A 23,527-nucleotide genomic window follows, 5' to 3' on the forward strand; every position below is an offset into this window, starting at 1 on the left:
CAGCCTCAGCCTGCACCTCGTTTTCAAAGTCTCCAGGTATATGAGTAGAAAGAGGGGAAAAAAGAGGACTGATCAGAAGATCTCAGCTTGGGTGCACGTCCCAGCTGGCCTTTCCTCTCTTCCATTTAATATGGCAGACTGACAGGCTATAAAATATGTCCAGCTGGAAAGAATATAATTTTGTTTTACTCTGTCCAGCCTCATTTTTCAGAGCTGAATGTCCACTTGTGTACCTGTATAAATCCTCCCAGACCCTGGAGGCTTAATGCACCAATAGTAATTCTTTTAAATAGGCAGTTTATTGTCCATATGACATTTTTCTGTGCCTTTTGGTCAATATCCCTGACCAGAGAAACCAAGGAGAGGCTGAAAACAAATGAACTATTCCCTTAGAGTCTGCCCAAAGCAACGGAGCAAGCAGAGCATCAGCAGAGTGTCTGCGGCGATAGGTTTGCTCTTTGCTGGGTGAGCACTGTTCTCCCAGAGCTGCTGTACAGTGCGTCCTGGGGGCTCTGACATCCAAATGCACGGGCAGAACAATCTGGGTTTGCAGCTCTTCTCAGACAGCTTTGCACATTTACTCCTGTCTGACTCTGAATTGGAATGTTCTCTGGGAAAACAGTGTATTTCACAAGAAAGGGAGGTTTTTCATCCTTTCCTAGAACTTCCATGGTGCTTCTGCATGCATGGCTCTCACAGGCCAGTGTGATGCAAGTGGCGACATTTCTAACAGAAAACAACCCCAGTTCCTCTTTCACCCTTGACATTTCTACATTTCTACATTTGATACTTTTTTTGCTTTTTTCTTTTTTTTCCACAGACTAAACATTCACATGTCATATCCTGTTCGAGTAGTTGTTTTAATGGATGTGCTGCCAACAAAGACACTTGGGTTTAGGTGGCTGATCCTTTGTAATCGTAATGGCCTTTAATGAAAGGTTTTGTCTTCATAAGGACAAAATGTTCTTTATCCAGCTTCAGATTTTGAAAGAAACACCACAAATGTTTTTGGATTGAATGCGAAATGTTGTGTAAATTCTGTAATACCAAGGTGGAAAATCTGTCCTTTCCTTATTAACAAGCTGGATATCAAAACAGGGAGGCTTAATGTGTATACACAATTAATTAATCCAAGTTTTAGATCCTCAGCAAGGGGAGTACTTAAAAGCAGAAGAAATGTGTAAAAATAATTTCGATATGAAACTAAAGAAATACTTGTCTGTGTTTTGTTGTTGGTTTGTGGTTTGTTTTTTTTTAAATTAGATTTAGCTTTTCTTTTCAATTCCTCTTCTCAGAAATTGCTTGCACTTTGAGGCTGTGCATCCTGAGCCCTGGAGGGCTCTGACAGGAACAAGCAAGGACACGGGAGCCCTGAATGACTCTTCATAAAGGCAGAGATTCAGAGCTGTCCTTCAGAATTATTTCTGTTCATGGTGTGGCCGCTGCAGCCCATGTTTGAGGCTGAGGAGGCCACAGCTTACTGAGGCAGTCAGGGGAAGTGGCAAAAACCTCCATCAGTGCTCAGGATGCTACATGGTTTGGGTGGCTTGGAAAACGGAAGTCTTGTTGCTGGTTACTGGATTCAAGGAGAAAGCAGCTATGTGCTACTCATTGCCTCCTGGGAGAAGTACCAGGTGACTGACAGCTTTTAAGCTGCTTTTTCATCCTGCTTGTGAACTGCACATGGGGCTGCACTGGAGGCTGTTGCATTACAGATCATTATTTCAGCAAAGCTTTTCAGAAAAAAAAAAAAATGAAAGTAAATGGTGTTATTTTCAGCCTGAACAGCAAGCAAGTTCTCTCTATCTAAATGAGAGCCCTTGAAGTAAGCGCCAGGTGCTGCAGGAAGTGGTGGAGGTGACTCAGTAAATGTCACACTTCCCTCCAAGTCAGTTCTGAAGTGGTGCCCAGAAATAACATTTCATGGGCATCTGGCTGTTTGAGATGGCCCTGCCTTGCCATGGAACTCCAAACTACCTGGCACCTTCATGATTTTACACCTCTTTTTTGTCACAAATATTTGCCTTTATCTGCTGTCTTTGTTCTTCCCTATAAAGACAAAGATACAAGTCCTGTAGGTATCTCAAAGCAGGAGAGTTGTCCTTGGCCACGCTGTGAGCTGCCCTGGCTGGTGGATGGGGGACAACACTCCTGGAGGCTCACTGACGTCACTGTGCCCAAGGGGAGCTGTGAGGAGCTGCAGAGTGGTGGCACACAGCGAGCTGCACCTCATGTAGGCAGTGAAATCACCCTGGAGCCCCTTGCCTTAGCATGAACTGTCACCTCCTGCTTTCGCAATGATGAGGTTTCGTATCCTTTCTGAAGCTGCCTGGGCTGCGGGCCAGCCCGCCCAACTGCCTTTTCCCGGAGGAGGTTGGGCTGAGCTGGATGCCCCTGTCCCACCGCCTGCACCCCCATGTCCAGGCCTTCACTCAGATGTGTGTTGAGGAGCACCTTCCTCCTCTCTCACCACAGCCTGCAGGAGCACAGTGTGGGCTGGGGATAGAAATGGGGATGAGATGGGATGGCCCAAAAATCCTTTTCCTGTCCCGCTGGATCCCAGTGTACACAGGCAGGGGCTGTAACTGCATCCATCCTCCTCTGCAGCATTGTTTTCCTAAACATATCTCCTTTCCTTCCCCTTCTCAGCCAGTGTCCTCTGTGATTGTGCCTTGTGTCAGGTTGCCTGGGTCTGCCTAGGTTGCTCATACAAATCACTTGGCATCTGGTGAGCAATGGCACTAGGGATCTTCCATTTCTGTGCCCAGTGCAAGCAGATGAGCTGGAAGTTCCTGCATTACTGGCTCAGTTCAGGATGGGGATGCCTTTTGGAGAAACACCCTTGTTACTCCCACACAACTTTCCACCTTGTGGGGTAACCTTGCCTTACATAGGCTGGGTTTCTGGTGGAAGAAACTAAAGTGGAAAGTGCTCTCTGGGAGCTCCTCATCTGCTTCCTAGCTGAGTTCATAGAGCCAGACTGCTGCTAGTCTGATGCAACCCTTCTAAAATGTGCACTACATGGATGTAATATCCTTAATCCCGAGTGCTTTGCCCTACAGATATGCTATGCTCCTATTGGACTGCATGACTTGGTCTTACAGTCACAGCCCTTGGGACTGCTGCTGGGGTAAGGGAGCAAACCTGAGCTGTTTTGGTAGTGGCCACAGCCCAGCCTTCTGGGATGTTATGTTACCCTGAAATTGGTACCAAGAAACTTTGACACAGCAATGTGTGAACCGTAGCCATTCAACAGTGTTGGCAGAAACGCAGGGGCGCTACAGAAGCATGTGGGTGGCAGCACCCCTCAGCTATGTCCCCATGCCCTACCTGTGCTCCCCAGTCTAGATATAGAGATGCAGGAGGGTAGACAAAAGGTGCAGAGGTCGGAGGACAGATTTTTGTTTCTGAACACTCAAATGTCACAGGTGGTGGGGTATTTGTCTGGAGAGCATTTTAGTCTCATAAGTACAGAAAACAGGTCCTGTTTCCTTCTCGCTTGTACCAATGGGACTGTGTGTGTCCCCATTCTGCATCGTGTTTCCTGGCACAGAAAGCAAGTTTTTGGAGCTTCTGTTGTTCTGCTTCAAAAATTCCTTTTTTTTTTTCTTACTTAGATGAAGGAACCCTTTGGAGAATGATGTCACCTGCACCTCAAATACTCAGAAGTTTTTGATCATGAGTTTTGGATGGCTTCAGGGTCAGGCTTGCTGATTTACAAAGCACATACACACACTCTTCAAAACTTCTAAAATATGGAAGCGATTTGGGTATGGTTAGGAGACGTGCTCACAGGCTTGAAGCTTTAGCCTTTTTTTTTGCTGTGTCTTTAAAATTTCTCAGTCTCAGGGGCTTTTTACAGTTTTTTTCAAGCAGACACAAATGCCTTATGTGAAGCACAAGGCTTGGCCCTTTGAGAGCACGACTAAGTAGCTCTAAGAAGTGATCAACCCTAAAAACAGGTTCTTGTGAGGACCCTTCTCAGTTTTCCCTGACAAGGAGCCAGCACAGAGCACCCTGCCTCTCCTGTTTCTGAGAGCCCATCTGAGACCATGGCTTTATGATTTCCAGACTGTAAGAACAGCATCGCGCTCATGCCCTTTCCAAGCAGCGATGGCAGCTGTGGTCATGGGAAGACAACAGCTGAGTTGGCAGGCCCAGCAACCCCCTGAGGAGCAGGCTGTGCCTCTCTGACCTTTACAGTGGGCTCAGCTCCCCCTGTGATGCGGCTGCCAGGGGTCAGAGCCAAAACATCCAGGCAGATTTCCCTGAAAAGGTCAAAGCAGTGCAGCTCAGTGGTGCTGGCAGGGGAATGGTGGAAGGGGATTTCAGCCTCCTTTGTGGACAACAGCTGTGGGCTGGGAGCTCGCCCTGAACACTGGTGCTGGCTGTGGCAGGACCCCAGCTGCCACCGACCCCAATGTGGGCATTTTTTGGCTTCGGAGGAGCGCCCCAGCATTCCGCACAGGCTGCTGGAGGCCTGGCAGCCGCAGTTTCCTGCTGGGGCAGGTGGTGGTGCAGGGAATGATCCAGGGCCACTAAGCGGGGCAGCATTTTTTCATGGGTGAGCACAAACAGCACCTCAGAAGGCAGGCACGGAGTGGGAACAGGGCAGAGGATGCACTGGGGCCCAGGCTGGCATGATAGCAAGAGCCGATTGTAGTGGTGCTCAGCAGGGCACCCAGGACATGCTGGGGAGTCCTGTGGGGCCACTTGTCCTTGTGCTGGCTCGGGGTTGACATCAATCCTCCCCAAACCCCAGGGAATACGTGGATGTGCCAGCTCCACCAGGTGGCTGTGAGCTATCCCCAGATATTTTTGCTGGACATGAACAAAGCTGTGGGCGATATGGCTGGGCCTGCTGCCCTCCTTACAAATATGATACTACCTAGCAGGACTTTGTGTCGTTTCTCGAAGAGAAGGATTTGGCAAGACAGAAAAGGGGAAATGCAAATTTTTTCCTTTAGTTTTGTTTTTTTCTTTTTTTTTTTTTTTTCCCTAGGGAAGCCACAGCCTTACGAAGTCACCATTCATTTTAGCAGCCAACGCAGCTGCACACAGCAGATTTGGTGACCGGATGCTGCGGTCTGGTTGTGTGTGTAGTTGATGCAAAGCTTGGAAAATAATAAACACAAGCTTCCCCAAGCAGGGCACGTCCGTTATTGCGTGCACGCTGTAATTCAGGAACTAGCAGATGTCTGAGCTTCATGCCCAGCCTGACAGAGACACAAGAAGGGAACTGGTTCAGGGTCTGTGCACAGCTGCCCTGGTCAGATGACTCTGTCAGCTGAACCTGCCTCCGAATCAGGCCTGATTTATCATAGCAGGGACTCTGACCTTTGGTCACAAAAATACCACCTTGGAAAGATTTCTGAAGGCTTTGTAAAGGAGAGTGGTGGTAATAATAATTCAGGGGCATCCCTGTAAAGGACTCTTTGCCTGCCAGCTGAGATGTGCAGCCCTCTTTGCATGCTTTTCACCAGGGCTCATGAGAAGCAATCACATAAGATATTTTCCAGGGGCCTATCTCATGGGATGGTTAACATTTTTGCTTGCATTTGTTTGGGGGTCACGGGGCATTGCTCTGCATGGTGGTCTTGTTTCCACCTTCAGGCAAGTGTACCTTCAGGTCCACCTTCAGCCTTGCCTGCAGCATGAGTGGCTCAGACCCATGACCAGCCCATGGCTGTTTGGTGGCCAGGGTGACACAAGTTGTCAGCTGCCATCGATCCTCTGTGACAAAAGCAGTGTACATGGACAGCCTCAGTCCAAGCTGAGAAAGCTGGGCTGTGTTTCTCACCATCAGGGCCACCTTGCTTGGAACTTAAAATCTGGGCTCAAGCTCTGCTCCTGTATGGCAGGGTGGCCAAAGGCTGTCTGAAGATAGCTGTGAGATCAACGTAGCCTGGACTTGACTACATCTCTAAAAATAGCTGAAAAAGAGAACTGGAGAAGCCTGTGGATTTCCTTTCAACCTCACCTGCCATGGCCAGGCACATTTTGCTGCAGGCTGTTGTGGCAACAGCTGAGCTGTTGAAATTCTCAGTCAGACAGCCTGAAGCTGAGTAGGTAGGGCTCTGGGGTGCCGTTCCTACTCTTCAGTGAGACCTTGGAAGAAAGCAGGCTACCACCTGGGCTGCACCTGTTGGGTGTGAAAATGGAAGTGTTTTCTTTAAATGAAAAGTGCAGCTTAGCCAAGTTATGTATTCATCAAAGTTCCTTTTCTTTCAAAGTCCAGAGGGTAATTGTCTTTGCCTATTGTGTAAAGCAATAGGGACTTTCCATTTGCAGGAAGAAGGGAGCAGAGGTTGGTGGCTAAAAGTCAGGATTGGCAACTTGGAGATATGAGCTCCATTAACCCACAAGTGCTGCCACGATGAGTTGTAATTATGGATAACTATTAATTCCTTCTTTATTTTTTCTCCAAAATGCCCTAATGAAAGTTGCAAATAAATCCTGAAAGACACTGTTGTCAAAGGGCCCTCAGCAGGCAACTCGCAGAAAAGGCAAACGGGCGATATTTCCTTGTAAAAATCTTTGCCTTGTTCTCCAAAGGCAGGCACACATAGATGCGGGGTGTTTCCAGCAAAACCCAATCTATAGCTGTGGCTCTGAGGGAATTGTAGCTTACTCCTGCCAAAAATGACTTAGTTCAAGACCTTTTCCTCAACCTTCACACCATGTAAAGTTTCATACCTTAAAAACAAGCAGCAAAAATGCTCTTCAGAACAGCAGGCAGAATGCCATCAATTTGCATGGGTGACCATTACGAAATCAGGAGATCAGGATATGGAAGGACGAGAAGAATGCGCCAGTTGGTGATCACATAATTTGTTTGCAGTGATTCATGGTCTTCCACTTTCACACACCCCCTTCAGCCTCCTGCACAAGGATGCCCTGTCTGTGTCTACAGCGTTCTGTGGAATGACTGTGTCTTTCGGCTTTCATGGACAGAACTCTTCTCCTGCTCTCGCTTTGGTGATCCTGCATCTTGACAATGCCTGCAGTATAATTTCATTAATACATTGGATTTTTAATGCTTCGGTGATATTTACTTAAGTCCCATGGCTACACTTAGTAAAAAATTGCTCCTTTCACCAAGAGGAGCCGAATGGAATGGGTGTTTAATGAAAGGAACAAAAGTTTGGGAACAGGAGAAAAGTCAAATGAGTGCAAACACTGATCAAAGCTGTTCTTTTGCTCAAAAAGAATACTAAGAAAACTTGCTCAGTGGGTCATGATGAGCTCATTCAGTCCACTCAATTACTGGAAAAATCTTCCACTTTGAGCAGTATGCATGTGTCTGTGTTGAGTCAGAACCTGGCACAGCATCTTTAGTACACATTTTTGTTATAAAAAAGTCCCTTTTGTCTCTTGCAACCCTAAAAAAATCCTGGCTGGGACACTTTCTGTGTTTCACATTTTTGACACAAGTAAATGTGGGCACTGTAGTGTTATGTTTCATCTGGAAGGTTATGTCTATGAGCCTAGGGTCCATTTTTCCTACCTGCAGCATCTCAGTGTTGTACATCTTTTTATTTGCTTTCCAACCACCTTTTATTCCATATGCAAATAGCAGTGCATGAAAAGGCTGCAAGTGCATGATGGTACACAGAAATCAGGTTTGCTGAAAGCATAGTGGAATTTTTCTGCTGAACTTATTGGCATATTTTCAATGCAAAGCTGGCAGCTCTTGTATAATACCTCCAGCCTACAGTGCAGGGGCCTCAGAGAAAACTATGTGTTCAGTGATACTGAGAAAACACAGTTACAAAGACTACAGAGCTCTGCTGGGATGGGCACAGCAGTTGTGGGGAGGGGTCATGGTCAAATGTGCTATTTCAAGCAAAAGATGAGATGAGGATGTGTTCTTAGCCACAGGAAGAGCGTTGTCTTAGTCAGAACAGTTAATCATGCAACACAAAGAGAAATACATACTGCAAGTCCTCATGATTTCTGTTTCCAACAGCTTTTTTCCTCCTCTGAAATGACTTGCATATATTTTGGTGCTGCTCATTTGCAACATAGTAGCATCTGTGCTCTGGCTTTGTTGATGGAAGCTGGAAGTTCTCCGGCTCTGAGAGCCATGCTTCTGTCACAGTGTTAGCCTCCATGTGTCTCTTTTCAGGAGGCAGGCAGACAGAGGGAAAAAAGAAGGGGAAAAAATGTCCTGCTGACGTCAGTGAAGACCACACTGGGCTGGATAATATTACTGTGTACCTCAACCGCCCACTCCCTTTAATTTACTAGAAACTAAGCAAGCTGTTTTGAAACCCATCCCTTCCAGCGTTTTTGCACTGTTCTCCCTCGACCAAAGGCTATTAATTGTCAGGAGGTTGAAAGCTACCTGATTCCTTGTTCAAAGCACTGAGACAGAGGGGATTTCCATGAGTAATAATTTCAGTCTGTGCCTGTGCAGTGCACCGTAGGCTAGAGTAAATTGATCCAGCTGCTTGCAAGACTAGATGGAAAAGTGCCCGGGGGGGCTGGGAGCACATCACCAGATGGAGCTGGATGCTGTTGTCATCACATGGGTCTCCCCAGCTGCTGGGCATGCTCGGGCTTGACTTCCACCCTGAGCAGGGAGGCTCAGCCTTCCTGTCTGCGCTGACTTGCAGTGTGCGGCAAATTCGCCAGCACATGTTGCAACGTCTTCTCTTGTAATAAAAAGGATAATTTTAGATTAGCCAGAACTGCCTTTTTCTCCCCCTCTCTCTTTCCCTCCCTGCTCCATGTCCTCACCACACTGACCCCAGTATTTTGTGTGTGTATTTTGCTCAGCAGCAATCTTCTCTGTGACAGAGACCATAAAAGCTTCCAAGAGGCCAACTACTTCTACAAATAATAAAAACTGGCAGGATTAACCTGTAACCTGAGGCAACAAAAATACAGATTCCACTAGCCAGATGGCAGAGTTCAAAGATCCACTCACTTCCTGGCGGAGGTTGCACAAGTTATTTTTTATCCTTGTTAAAAAGAAATAAAAAGTGAAAACATAGCAATAAAATGTGTTCTGCTTGCTCCTCTGGTTTTAATCACATTTGGTTTATACCTTTATGTTTTGTTATTAGACATGTTAGGAAATACATTCTTGCTCCCTTCTGGAGCTGTTTATATCCTGCTTTTTTTTTTTTTTTTTTTTTTTTTTTTTTTTTTTTTTGCCTTTTTTTTTCCTTTTTTTTTTTTTTTATTATTATTATTTTCCCGAGGTGTTTGTATGCTCAATTCAATTTAGTCTATTGCAAGAAGAAAACTACATAGGAGGAACTAATTAACTTAGCAGGAATGCAATTTGCTTACTTTTAAAAATGAACAATTTAATTAGAGTGACAGGGAAACGAGAAGATAGCACCCTGGATTTGATGGCCACATCCTTGCTGGAATGCCCAGGGCTGGGAATGTGACAGCGGCTGCCCGGTGCAATCTGGGCAAGAGCCAAGTGTGCTCAGAGGGCCTGGGGGCTGCCTGAGCCTGAGCACTCTGGTGGGTGCACGGAGGGAGAGACCTCTCTTGAAACCAGAGGTGCCAAGCCATTAACGATGTTGTCAGAGCCTGGGCTGCACCCCTGTGGTGGGACAGGAACTCCGGGGAAGGGCATTCCCCAAGTGCTAGCACTGCATGCTGAGGGTAGGAAGTGGGGAGCAGAGGCTTTCCCTCCCCAGTGCAGAGCAGCTTGCTTGGCAGGAGAAAGTCATTCTACAGAAGGGGACATGGGAGCGGTAAAGTGGGGTGTGGTATATTCGGGGAGCAAGTGCAGTGATGTCCCACCCACGCCCCCTGCCCCATGGTCCCGTGGCAGGGCTGGCCAGCCAGCACTTCTCAGAGACAAGAAACCCACTCTGTCTGCATTCTTATGAGTCCCTGCTGACAAAACCAACACATGCAGACAGTGTTGCAGCAAGGGGACCTTACCGCACCCCTACCAAACTGGTGGTAGAGAATTTACTGGAGAGAGGATCAGGACAGGTTAATGTGAGAGCAGCTCTTGGTTCTCCTTTCTCCCAAGACAGGTCATACAGCTTTCTTCACCAGCCAAGTGTTAGCTGTGAGAAGAAAGGATGTGAAGTGTGAGGTCGAGATAAGCACCTTTGTGCCTGGCTGTGGTGTGGCTGTCATGAAGTGAACACAGAGGTAAATGGCTCGGCCAGCAGATTGCAGAAGTGGGAGTGGAAGAATAAAGTGCATGGATTGATTTTGTGATGGTTTGTCCTCCCTCACTGGCTGGGCCATTAATGAACACAGGGTTTGAGGTACCGTCAGGGTTTTGGAGCAAGCTGCAGGTACCCTTCAGGAGAGCGGCACTGGGAGTTCCAGGCAGGGAGTTTATGATTAATTTTGCAGGCATTCATTGTGCAATGGGAGATGGCCACCAGCCAGCTAAGAAGTTAAGCCAAAAGATGACTGTCAAATGAAACTGTTACGTTTGGCAGATCTTTCCAAAGCTGCTGTGCAAAACAGGCATAGTGAAGCTGATTTCTGGATTTTCCAGACCCTCTGGACAGAATATTCTTGCATGGCAGTCCTCTTCATTTTCCTGGTTTTGACAGAAGAATTGAATTTGACTCGCAGGCTGTGTGGATTTTAGATCAGGATTTGTTGTACAGGCTGCCCTCTCCATGCCTTAACATTTACCTGCAAACTTCTTCTGGTAATTCCTCCCTTAATGAACTTACAAGGAACCAGCTCTACTTGGCTTTCTGAAAACAAAACCATGTTTTCTTTGAAAAGCCTTTTCAGCCCAGATGAAGGGGGGGAGGAGATGAAAAAGCTGGTGGTGCGAAACAAGCTCTGCCCGTGCAAGCAGATTGCGATAGAAGTTTCCCCCTTGTGTGGCTTACCCTGAGCTAAGGTCAGTCAGTTAACTCTGTTTGGACACCGTCTGGCATGAATACTTCAACGATAAAGCTTAATGTGTAACCCAGGGCTTTTTTTTCTTCTGTGTCAGCAGTTGGCAGGAAGATACTGTAAATAAGGCTCCCTATGAGTAAATAGATATGTGTGGAGAGGGGAGGGGAGCACCGCAGTAAGCAGTTTTGAAATTCATGCCAGTGTTGCTCCAAGTGATAAGGTTATTTGAGTAACCTGCAAACCATACGGATGCACAGGTTTTAAAAACAGGAAAGCGTCTTTGTTTAAAAAACTTCTGAGGCAACCCGAAGGCTGAGAAAAGAAATTGGCGGTGCGGTTAAGTGCCTTGTTGGTACTTCCTTGTTGGTATCGGGATTGAGGTGGTGCAAGGCCTCTCGGGGGCAGCTGCAGTGGCCATGCTCACTGAGGGGCTTTTTGGAGGGATGAGAAATCTCAAAGTTTCCCTATTCGTTTCCTCTTCAGGAGAGTTGGGAGGGTTTTTTTTTTTCTCACTCTCCTTTTCAGTAATGTAATAAGAAATAAGTAAATAATTCAAGAGAGCTGACATCCTCAGAGGATGCAGTGTGTCTGAGTTCGCCGTGTCCCCTCTCCTGCTGTGGGCTGTGCCAGGCTGGCTGGTGCTGTGCCAGACTCCTGGCTCCTGACACTCCCAGCCCAGCACCTGAACAGGGGGGCCTTTGGAAGGGCAGGGCACAACACATTTCTGAGGGGTTTAAATGTGGATGTGCAGAATTTGCTGATGCTTTTGGAAAGTCTGATGGCTAAGGTTCTCCATAAATAAACCAAAGCCACATACTTTCTGTTCGACCTTTGCTTTTGGATTAAGAAAATCAGCCCACAAGATCTGAAGTTTAGTTTCTGCAGGAGAGAGAAATGCATTTGCCTGAGCACACGTGGCTGTGGGTGTGCATGTGCCTCTCTGAGCACCGTGTGACCCTTGCTTGCCCTGGCACCTTGCTCCTCGGGGGTTTACAGAGCTGGTACCTAGAAAACACAAGCCTTCCTCACCTGAAATGACATAGCTGACAAAGTTCCAGCATACTCTGTTATTGTTTATTGAACAGGACTCAAAGCACAAAGTTGGGACACAGGTTTTTTATTTTCCAGCATGTGTAGTTTCCAGTGGAGGTGATGCTCCTTCCTGTTGCATTTAGGTACATCCATTCTTCAATCCAGACAGGGACCTGTCTGGGCCTCTTCCCAAAGGGATGGCTCTTCTGCTGGAAGCAGAGGGGATATTTCAGTCCCAACCCAGCTTCTCCTCCCTACCTGCCTTATCTTCCAGGGTGCCCACCTCAGCTGTTTCCCTCGGTGGTGGGAGCTGCAGTGCCAGCCGCGGCAGTTACAGCAGAAATGGCTTTGGCCCTTCAGGTCCTGTATTTTGATTGCTCCTCAACTGAAATGTCAATGGCTTCTCAGTCACTTAGAGCAAATAAAATGTTTGAAAAACTCAAGGAAATTAATTTAACTAGACTTGGAGAAAACATCTTTGGCTAGAAATTCAGGCTCCAGCCAACACAGCGGACTTCTGCCAATTCAACTTTTGCCTTAGTCCTAGAAGCAAGGAATGAAAAGGGAGGGAAAATAAAAGAAAGAAAAAATCCCCTTCATTGCCCCTTAGATTTAATTGTGTTTTTTGGTAAGCCTCATAAATCCTGCCCAAATCACGTCATCAAGCCACAGGGAAACTGAAACCTTGCCCAAGGCAGGAGCCAGCAGGGCTGTTCAAGCCAGAAGGGTTACATTCAGGGACAAGTTCAATGCACTGCAGTCTTGTTTTGAATGGGAATGTGCTTGTCTGTGTGTGTATGAGAAAGGCACCTGGGTACAGGAGATGGTCCTGCCTTTTTCCTCTTTGGGTGTTAGAAAAGATACAAAAGGAAGAGTGGCATGAGTGGAGGCAAAGCAGACATCCTTGAGGCCACCCCCTAGCCTTTCAAGTGTTTTTCCTCTTGTGCTGCAGTGAGGGGGAGCAGGAAGGGAGGGACAGGGACTCACACCAAACTGGCCAGTCCAAGCACTTTATTTTTTCCTTTGGGCATCAGACAGGCAGAGGGAGGAGGATTAAAATCCACAGATGTCTAAGCTGAGGGTTTTTAATGAACTGCTGAGGGTTTTCTTACCCTTCTCTCTTGTGGCCCTCTCATATATTTTGCACGTAACTCCCATCCAGGAAGAGAAAAGCAAGTTTGGAAGCTGAACCTCCATGGTGCCTTTGGTGCCTTCCCTCAGTCCTGTGTGTGATGAGTGATGCCCAGCTGAGAGATCAGCAGCACCTCCCTGGGGGAAAAGCAGGACCTCTCCACGGGGCCAGCCAAGACATCACTGTTGGTATTTCATGTCGGGGATTGTGCACAATAGGTCCTGCAAGGTTTCAGCAAGTGCATTGCTTAGGTATTCACTGGAGCAAGGCTCGGCCCAAAGCAGTGGCTAGCACTGCACAGGGGCACAGTTGCTTGCCTGTGGCATAGAGGTGCCACGTTATGCCCCACTGTGCACCTCCTTTGCCTCAGTGTCAGGCAGACTCCATCTCTCTGGAATGGATACAGCCAGCAGTAGCAGGCTCTGGTGGGGGCTGAGCTATCACCAGCAGTGTTTAGTCACCCCTCTACAGAATTGCAGCAGAAACTGAAAATGTTTGCTTATTTTTATTTGGCTTCTTTCTAATCTTTTTTCCCCTCTCCTGCAGGAAAATACATTTGAAAGCACAAGAGCATAAGGCTCCCTCCTGCCAAGCACCAAGCGGAGCCCCCTCTGCTCCACAAAGTCGCAGCAGCCTGACCTTTGCCTTCAGGTCGGGCTTTTTTCAGACTCATCATTATTTTGGCTGCATTTGTGCTGTGGAGGAATGCAGGTGTTTCCTCTGTTCCCACCAGCATGCCCATGGTCTGGTTTCTGAAGGACTGAGGAGGTTGCTTGTGCATGTCCTGTCACGTTCCAGAAGGCATTTGAGGAAAATGTGGATGAAGTTCAGGCATATGACCAGGGAAACAATGCATTTGCATGCACTTGCATGTAAGTGTAATTTAGGCAGGCAACATGCCGAGCTTGCTTTAAAAACTGGCCCATGTTTTTCCATTTGTGGGTTGTTGTTTTTTTTTTAAGTTAAGGAAAGACAAACAACTTGTTCCTTCGTTTGATCTCTAATAACCCGAGCTGGTTCCCTTGGAAAGCTTATTTATTCTCCTTGGCTGCTGAAGTGGATGCCGAATTTTGAGCATCCTGAGCAGAGATGGTGTGCTTATGGGGTTCTTTGTTGCTGAAGCTTTTGTTGGACGATTATGAGACTCATTTATGTAGCTGTTTATGTATTAAAATTGTTGGGTTGCCTGGAGCTACGGATAAGCGCTCCGTGTTTGACATATCTCTAAATAAATATAGAGGCACATTATTAATGGATACAGCTTTAAAAGCAAACACCCAGAGATGCACTTACAATAAGGGGAGGAAAAACCAAGGTTACATCATGTTGCTAGAAGCCAATTGCTTTGTTTTCTGAAATGTTTCTCTGTAGGACACAGATGATTTTTTGACTCATTCAGTATTTGAGCATCCAAAAAGTCTCACAGTTGTTCCAAAATTCTTTCAGCAGCATCCCACATGGCATTGACAGACGGTTACAGTGTTTTACTCTCCAGTATATCCTTTTTCCCCAGTGGACTCATGCTTTTGTATTTCTGGAGAACTGTGTCCCTGCTGAGGGAGGAATCAGCATTTTAAGGCTTTTCAAACTACGTAATTTTGCAGTCTGAAAAAGAGCAGATGGGCTGGGGCTTTTACATGTGTGTGAGTGCAAGTGTACTGATGGGTGAATACCCTGGGTCACCTGGAGAAAGTGGCAGCCTACTGCTCCTGCTATCATGCTGGTGATCCCATAGATGCTGAGCTATAGCTGGCATATGAAAACATCTAAGTGCAGAGCTGGGTCCCTGACAGGCAGTTATGAACTCACTTGTGCACTCTCTGCCACCCCTGCTGCCCCCCTTCTCTGGAGAGCAATGTTCCCATTGCTGTGTTGCTTTCTCCTCCTCCTCCCCAGCTATCTCAGGCTTAGAGCCAGAAGCTCCCACCTGGCTCTTGCTGATGGCCCTGCTGTTTGCTCCTCAGCACTACCAGGAACTCCTAGTTGTTTGTTTTGGATCCGAAGAGCACGGATTTGAGCAGGGCTGTGACTGAGGACAGGTTGTCCTGCCTCTGAACAGGGAGCTGAACCCACAGTTCAGAACTGCAGGTCAGGTTGAGAGCTGGCATCCCTCTGCTCTCACTGCAGAAAGATCGATGCTTTTGCTGCCATTTGTGCCCTGGGCAAACCACCTGCAGTTTTGGATAGAGAATTCACCGCCAGCCACCTATTCCAGGGGCCAGCCAGCTCTCTGCTCAGACCTCTGTGCTCAGCAAGACACATATGATGACATTTGGGACATTGGACTGAGAAATGCCTGCCGATCTTCCTTGGGGAGCTGCAATGCTCCAAGGGCTGCAAGTGTACCCTGCTTTGGCAAGTTGCATGGCTGCATCCCTGCACACTCCTCAATGGCGCTGTTCTGCCAGCAAAAGCCTGCAGCACAAACCTGACTGTAGGCTCTAGTTTCCATGGGCACAGGTCAGATTTCCATGACCTGCCTGCTGTGCTCTGGGGGCAGGCTGGGACCCTGAACCCTCCCATGGAACATGGAGCCAGAGCACAGCTGGGTGCAGCAGTGCTAATGCTGGCCCAAGGGGGCCGTATAACTTGATGAGCCCCTTCCTGCTCTTCACTAGCTTTGGGGTCAATTGTTTCTGCTCACCCAATTAAAAAGTAAATACACTGTGTTTGGAAAACCACTGAAGGAGCAGCTTGACAGTGTGAAGCAGCAGGACTCCTCTGTGTGGACAAGCAGTAGGCATGCTAGCTATTTGAGCCCTCAGAGGGAATGGTGAGGCTCCTTGCAGCTACTCTGGCTCCTTCCTAGAACGCACAGTCCCCCAGGCTGAGGGCTGGTGGCTCTCTGGAGGATGAAAGCGGGGCAGACCTTGTTATTGCCTGCCCAACTGGCCCCTTCAAGTGGCTCACCTCTTTCCTATGTGGTTGTTAGTGCTGCAGTCTCATCTGTAGGTGGGTGAATTGTTCTCTCCTCACCTGGCAGTACTCCTGTGGGCTAGGAGGGAGTTGGCTGGTGTGCTTCTGTTTGTTTGCTCTAGGGAAGCAGTGTGCATTCACCTTCCATGGGAGGGTTCTGCTGCAGGCTCAGCAGCCAGTGTGCCTCTTTTGGAGCCAGGTGTTTGCGAGGGCTCCTCAGACTGCTGCTGGCTTCTGAAAGCATGTCCCTTGGCATCACTGCCACAAGCAGGGGTGGTGTCCCAGCCTGACCCTTTGCTCCATGAATAGCTTCCCTGAGAGGCTCAGCCTTGGGGCTGGGTGGCTGCAGGAGAGCCACAGACCCAGCCAGGCAGAAGTACCCCTCTGCAAACAGCCCTGGCTGTGGTGTCTCTGCTGTGCTGCATGAAAGTCACAGTCCATGCTCCCACCACCCTCGAAGCACTGATGTGGTGTCCAAGCAGTGGCTTCTCCCAGTGGGACCAAGGGTCCCATGGGCTGAGGACCATGTACATGGAATGCAGGACTCAGCAGAAGGGAGAGTAGGGAAGAGTGAAAGAACACAGAAGGTTTATAAAAAAGTGCAGTCCAGTTACAGTGCCACCATTGTCCCAAACTTCTACCCTCTTGCACTTGCCTGTGTTGTTGGAATATGGCAAGATGGCAAAGGGGGACTGGTCTGGGAACTCATGGGCTGGATGGGAGATGTTTGTGTACCCAGCTGCTCAGCTGCTGCTCAGATTCCGAGAAGCTGTGAGCTTGGCAGGAGGGCATGACACCTCTGGCAGCACTCTGCCATCAGAACAAGAGCACCCATGGCACTTCTGACCTCTAACCCGTGTCCTGGCTGGGCTCCAAGGACTTTTGAAATCTCCCACCTCTCCCACCAGCTAGAATTTGGTTCTCCTTAATTACTCCTGCCCTCCTCTGTGAGCAGCCCTCTGTCAACCCGTAGGACAGCCCTCCCGAGGAATGTGAACAGAGCTAGCTTTCATACGTGTGCTGTTAAACATTAGCCGCATCCCTCTCGGCAGGCAGCCACTCTCCACCTTCTGCGCTGTGCTCTTTGCCACACATGCCAGCATGCCTGCGGTACAAGGCACTCGCTCCTCATCTTCCTCAAATGGGCAAACAAAATTGCATGATATTGAGGTGGATGTATTGAACTTCTGGTTAACTTACAGGCTTTCACTACACAGCAGAGCTTTGGGAAGTGATGAAGGAGACAGAAGTGTTGAAAAATATGGAGAGAGAATAAAAGGGCAGGTGGGGGTGATCAAATTCCAGCCAAAAAAATCTCCAAAGCAGCAAACCAGAGATGGATAAAGAATTGCCAGTGAGTCAGGGGGAAGGAATGGCAGCATTGTCTCATGTTCAAGCAGAGAATCCATAATGGAAGAAGATGAGGGAACTAATATCCCTCTGCAGCAATTGTTTGATCCCTCTCTTCCCCTCCAAAAAAGCAAGTTGCTGCTGGCTAGCTAACAAGTTAAAAAATCCAGTCCAAAACCTAATCTAGTCTCTTGTGCCAATAAGCGCATCTGTCAGTGTGTCAGTGTTGATCCTCCTTCAGTACATGCCACATGCTCGTGTCTTTACACAGGATGGGCTGGAAGGACCATTAACTAGATTAGAAATTCTAAGGCACAATTAAAAACCATGCTGCTGCTTTGCTTTAATCTCCTCTCCTCTAGCTTCCAGGCTTGTTTTTTCCCTGGGCTGACACAGTCCTAAGTTGTTTGGTGGTAGTAGGGTAGCATTACACAACCCGGGCTGGTTTCTAAAGTGTGTAACATTCTGCATTACCTTGGCAGCAACACGAGTGAAAAAAAGAGTAACCCGACTAACTGGCAAAACAATAGCTGCATTTACTGCCTGAGGAGGGGAAGATTTGGGCGTTGAAGCTGTGCAGCCAAGGACCAAAATGTGCAGTTTGCTCTCCAGAGTTGCCCAAGAAAAAATTGTATAAGGAAAGGAAACCTATTTGTTCAAAATGCAGCTGTTTGTCTGCAGACCTGTGGCAGCTGGAGGTTCATGGGAAGGAGGGAGACTGGAAGGTTACTGGCTCTCAGTGTGCTCAGTAAGGCAGGACTCATGCCACTGAAGCGTACAAGAGGGGTCCTGTGCCAGCTGCATGTCCCCCATTCCCACGCAGACCATTTCTCCGGGGAAAGCTGTGATGCTGCAGATAACTCCACGGTGTGCACTCCTGCAAGACGGGTCCTGCTTTTATTCCTCCTGCTCTCCCTGCGCAGCCTGGCAGAGACGTGGACTTTCCTTATCCTTCCTGGAGCAAGGGATGCTCGGGCAGTCCCTGCCCCGCGGCTGCGAGGCACAGAGCGGCTCCCGACGCCCGCCTGGTGCCTGTGCCCCAAGGGCAAGGAGAGCCCGGGAGAAGCAGCGCCATTTGGAGCATTCCTGACCTCCTAGGCAACATCTGATAACACGGGGTGGATTGCAGCTTTTCCGAGACAGGGAATTGCTCCTTAATTGCTACTGCATTGTACAAATGCAGTGGGAATTTTACAGAGGATACATATTCTAAAATGACTTTTTTTTTTTTTCCCTTGGCTGTTTTCCTCATGCAGAGCTACATTTATTACTATTATTAATGGCCTCATTGGTCCTTGTTCTGGTTCTGAGTCTTTATCGTTACTGCCATTATACAATTTTTAAGGTAGAGATTGAATCCTGGCCTACCTGCATTAAAAATGGTAGAGTTCAGAAATTCGATTTTTCACAGGTTTGGTCATCTGGTTATTTTTGCATTCTGTCCTGTGCTTATTGTGATAAGCTCTCGTCACCACTGCCTACAGAATATATCAGGAATATACTTCCCCTCCACAGAAAATTATAGAGACATTATAATTGTCCCACAGGAATTTTACAAATGAATGCTATAGTGTCCTAGCATTTCTGTAGGACCCTCTTTGCTTATCCTTTTTAAATGCTGCAAGATTTTTCCATATGGTAATGTTTAGGATGCATTATGAAGGCCTTTCATCTTCTTCTGAAGCACAGGATGAAATATGGCTCATGGCTAGAACGAAGCAGTAAGGCTTTGTGATCTGGTAGTCTGCTGCATCTGATACGGCAAACCCCGTGCTGCCAGGAAAGCCGTCGTCCTTTTGGGAACTTTATGGCTTGGCAGGGTTGCTTTAAAATTTCAGCTACACCTATTTGATACTTTTTTGGATGAAATAACAAGATCTTTCACTCTCCTTACTGTGGAGTGCCAGCCAGGTTTAAAATTAATATCAACCAATGTTGAAGAAGGAAGGAAATGAAAGAAGCATTTCTTCCCCAGAAACAGCCCTGCTTTCCTGCTTTTTCCATACGTGCACAGACGTCTGTCAGTCTTGGCACCAGAAAACATTAAAAATAAGAAGTTTTTTAAATACTGGGAATTCTTTTGCGTCTTTAAGTGTCGCCCAAAAGGAATGCAGAGGCTGTAAAACGGACAAAAGAGAATTGAGCCAGTCAATGTTTCTGCAGAGAGCTTATTCCTGCCTAACAAAACATTTGAAATATCCCATGTGTTTTTGGAGAAGGCTAGAACAAGGTGAAAGGCTCTGCCTCTTGTGCCCTGGAGCATGGAAATTGAAAAGAAGCCCAGAGCTAAGGAACAGAGGTTGAGTTTCCTGCTGTCCCAAATTCACTCCAGCTCCCTAGCAGATTCCAGGAGTCTGGGATTGCTGATGCGAGATGCCTGTGGTCTTTTTTGCTAGAAATACTGAGTACCTATCCTGGACACTGATTCGGAGCACAATAAACTGTGGTAAATCATGCTCTTGGCACTCAGAATACAGATGTTTGAAATGAACAGAGACACTCTCAAGAGATATTTTTCCCAGCCATAAAAAGGGGAAATAGCTACATTGCAAGAGAGCAGGTTAAATCATGCAGTTTTTTGTAAACTGCTGTGAAGCTTTGGAGAGGAAGCCATTATAGGAGTACAAATTGCTCTTTATTTTTTATTTTATCTATTGCCTCATTCTCAAATAATGAAATTCTGAACATACCTCTTTGCTAGCTGCTGAAAAATAAGAGAATGTGGGAGGATTCTTAATGACACTAATAAACCCAGCTGAACACTCTGCCAGCAATTTTTTTTATTGCAAAAATACCATTTTATTAATACAAATGGTCTTTGTAGGATTGCATTTGTTGTGATGCAGTTTTGTTTAGAAAAATATACAGGCCAAATTATTTTGTTCGAAATGTTCCTTTTTTCTCTGGTTAGAATGCAGCACTTAATTTCAGAATTTCATTTTATAATGGCTTTTCTTTTTGTTTGTTTATTTTTTGGGTTTTTTTTTTTGTTGTTGTTGTTTTTTTTGTTTTTTTTTGTTTGGACAGTGTCATTTATGTGCCACAATAAAAATATAAAGAGTTGAAGTGATGTGATTTTAATGAAAGTGCAATGTATTAGCATGGATAGTTTTATGTGAGTGGAAACTTCAGTTAGTAGGAAAAATGCCAATATACTGGTGGTCCACTCTGCAGCCTTTCTGCCCTGCTGTGCTTAGGGAAGAGATGGGAATCTTACTGCTTCCATTTTTGCTTATTCCATTCAATCCTTCTTGCTATTAGCACCTTCCTTAGCTAGAAGGTAGCATGATTTCAACTGCAGAGTGTTTTCTGGCTGCAGCACATAGATTTTTCCCTTCTCTTGCTTGTGTGGAGATTGTGGCCATGTGTGACAGGGGATCATTCAAGCCAGCAGTGAAAAGGGGGTGTGAAAATCCATCCCTTTCGCTGCTCCCAGTCACTGGCTTGCCATGCTGAGTTCAGGGGTGCTCTGTATTTGTATCTCCCCATGCTGTTGGGTTTGGTGGGTGCTATGAGAGCCCACAGATCATTTTCTTCCTACCGTCCCCATTAGTAGTGTGGTGCTGGCAAGATAAATGAATTGCTGCACTTCTCAGGGGGTTTTGCCCACTGGTATGATGGTGCCATTTGGGTTGGGTGCCCCATTGACTTAAGATGATAAATTGTGATGTACAGTAAGTCCCATGAAGGACAAGGAACAATTTTGCCTTATTTTGGGGAAGAGAGATGTGGAAACATCAGCCCTTGGAAGCCACCAAGAATGGAGCAGGAAAAGGAATGAGCAAAGTGGGACCTAAATTCTGCTAATGGGCATGTGTTGGAGGTGGTGTGGTGCTCTGAGCGGTCAGAGCCCAGGCAGAGCTGAAACCACTGCTGCTCTGTGCTTTTCCAGGAAAATGGAGTACATGAAGCTCTGCAATACGTGCACTCTGTTAGGCATTGTCTGGAGTGGCTTTTCAGGGAGCAAGGGAGCTCTCTGTGCATTAGCTGGAACAACCCCTCCACTGAATGTACTCTCTGCTTCCTTGGTTCTCCGGACCACTCCCTCCCGTCTGGCTCTTAGCACTTCCAGCCTTCAAAATGTTCAAATAACTCCATTTATCCTCACAAGACCTCTGTTGGAGGCATGGGTAAATCCTTAGTTTGCAATTGGGAAACTGAAAAATAATCCCTTATCCCTAATTTGCAGTGAGGCTTCAGTGTGCCAGGCAGTGTTCAGACCACACTGTAAGCACATGCCTGCACACACAGGAGCAAATGAACACTTCTGGGTGTCTCTGTACTGACACAGCTGTGGTTTTATGGCTTGGTCAAGCTGTGTGGGCACTGCAGGTTCAAACATAACTTGCTTTTGATTTCCCTCACACAACACACACCTGGTATGAGAGATTCTGGTTCCTGCTGCTTCTAAGAAATGTGTTTCCCTCCTGGGCTTGGTCAGTGAGGAGGAGAAGGAGCGAACCACGTGCGGTGACATCCGTGGCAGCGTGTACTTGGGCACAGCAAAGTGTAACCCACCAGTGGGGCTGGCCAGAGGTGCCAACACATGCAGGACCTGCTGTCAGATACCGCAGGGTGCGAGGACCCATCGGCGCCGCTGCCTTGGGACACTCTGGGCACAGCTGCTGCATCTGGGGGGCTGGTTTGCTCTTCCTGGAATCAAGATAGAACCCCCAAAGGGTCCTGCATGAAATTTGTAAACCAAAGTCGAGCCTCTTTGTCTTATGATGCTTGCTTTAATTTTACTGTGGGCTGTCAGGAGAATAATTTGTGATTAAAACTGAAAGCTGCCTTGGAACAGCTGCCAGGCTGGGAGCTGTCAGTGGGGGCTCTGAAGGGTTTAGTGAACTCCAGGTCTTTGGTGCATTGTTTTCCCCACATTTAGATCCATGTGCAGGATCTATTCCCAGATCTAATCAGTATTTGGAATTGCAAAGGGGTGAATGCTAGAGCTGTGATCGGAGTCTGGGAGGACAAGGCAGCCCTTGTGTGATTTACCTTTATGCTGCTGTGAGCTGCTTGAAACCCTTTATAAGAAAGGGGTGAGTCTGATTTAAGGAATTTACCAAAGCTCACAGGTTTGTGGTGAAAAGTCAGTACAGCAGGTCTTTGTGAGCCACGGATTTATGACATGTAAATAAGTTGGTGTGCTAATTGTGGCTGGTGTTACAGTTAGCAGGCATTTTAAAAAAAGTCTCGCAGGGTGATTTATGTGGGTTATTTCACACACACTTGTGTGAAATACATTTATAGGTTCTGTGCCTCCCCTCCCCGCGGCTGCAAGGGTTGGAGCAAGGAGCAGCATTCAGCGTAGGCTGGCCCATGCTTCCTCCCTGGGGTGCTGAGTTCCAGCAAGCAGGAATCATTAAAACAGAGGAGAAAAAAAAAGGCTTTTTGGCCGAGCCTGAGCCCTCCCATCAGTGTTGTCCTGCAATCTCTGTACTGAATGGAAACGGTTTCCTCTCTCCCAGCCCTAAGCTTACAGACTGGGTTTCCTGCCTTCCTGTTAGTGCCTCCACCTACCCAGACATCTCTGACACTTCAGACTTACTGATCAGCTATTTTCTACCACAGCTCTTTTAGCAAAGGTTTTATGTGGCGGTGTAACAGCTGACTAAGCAGCGAGCCTGTGAGCAAGAGAAATGAATGTAGGGCTTTTTTAATCCAGTAACCTGACGAGGCTCAATCTCAGACTGGGAGGCATTTCTCCATGCAAGCAGCCTGTTTAGTTGGGTGGGCTGATGTTCAGTTATGCTCTTGGAGCTGGGAGGCAAGCCCTGACAGGGCCCCCCATGAGGTAAAAAGGCAGGGGGATGCATCAAATGCAGTACCTAGAAGAGAGGAGCATAGGCACTTTGCATAGTGAAACCACAATGTGAAGATATGCTGAATGTGTGACTCGGCTTTGAAAGCAGTTATCATATGCAAAAGCAGTTAATACATAGGAGAATTCTAGAGGGAGACTCTGGACCAGAAATATGAAAGTTCAAAGTGATTTTCATAACAGACAGCCTGTAATTTCAGAAGGCTGCAGAATGGGGCATTTTGAGGCACCACAGCTGAGCTGGAACCAGCCAGCCAGCTCCTAACTGAATTTTACGTGTGTGTGTGTGTGTATATATATATATATATATATATATATATATATATATATATATACATATAATATATATAGTCCCTCATCTGTGCTGAATTCCTTCCACAGTCAGCGTAGTGTAACCATGCAGAGCACACTTCCATGGTGCTTTC

The 23,527-nt window shown here is 47.1% G+C and overlaps 1 protein-coding gene and 1 long non-coding RNA gene across 2 annotated transcripts in view; one reads left to right on the forward strand and one right to left on the reverse strand.

Moving 5' to 3' along the window:
- The window catches only part of TOMM20 (translocase of outer mitochondrial membrane 20), a 69,021-nt gene extending 48,729 nt beyond the window's left edge, over nt 1-20,292 (forward strand). The window contains exon 6 of the transcript XR_010997370.1: nt 17,761-20,292. The gene's annotated coding sequence lies outside the window, so the exon portion shown is untranslated. The remainder of the gene's footprint in view (nt 1-17,760) is intronic.
- On the reverse strand, nt 7,437-8,502 carry LOC137471049 (uncharacterized). Its single transcript, XR_010997374.1, has 2 exons — nt 8,348-8,502; nt 7,437-8,120 (listed from the first exon to the last, which is right to left on the reverse strand). It is a non-coding gene; the product is annotated as an uncharacterized lncRNA (long non-coding RNA).
- Nucleotides 20,293-23,527: the final 3,235 nt, after the last annotated feature.

Source organism: Anomalospiza imberbis, chromosome 3 (assembly GCF_031753505.1).
Source record: "Anomalospiza imberbis isolate Cuckoo-Finch-1a 21T00152 chromosome 3, ASM3175350v1, whole genome shotgun sequence".
Classification (NCBI taxonomy): Eukaryota; Metazoa; Chordata; class Aves; order Passeriformes; family Viduidae; genus Anomalospiza; species Anomalospiza imberbis.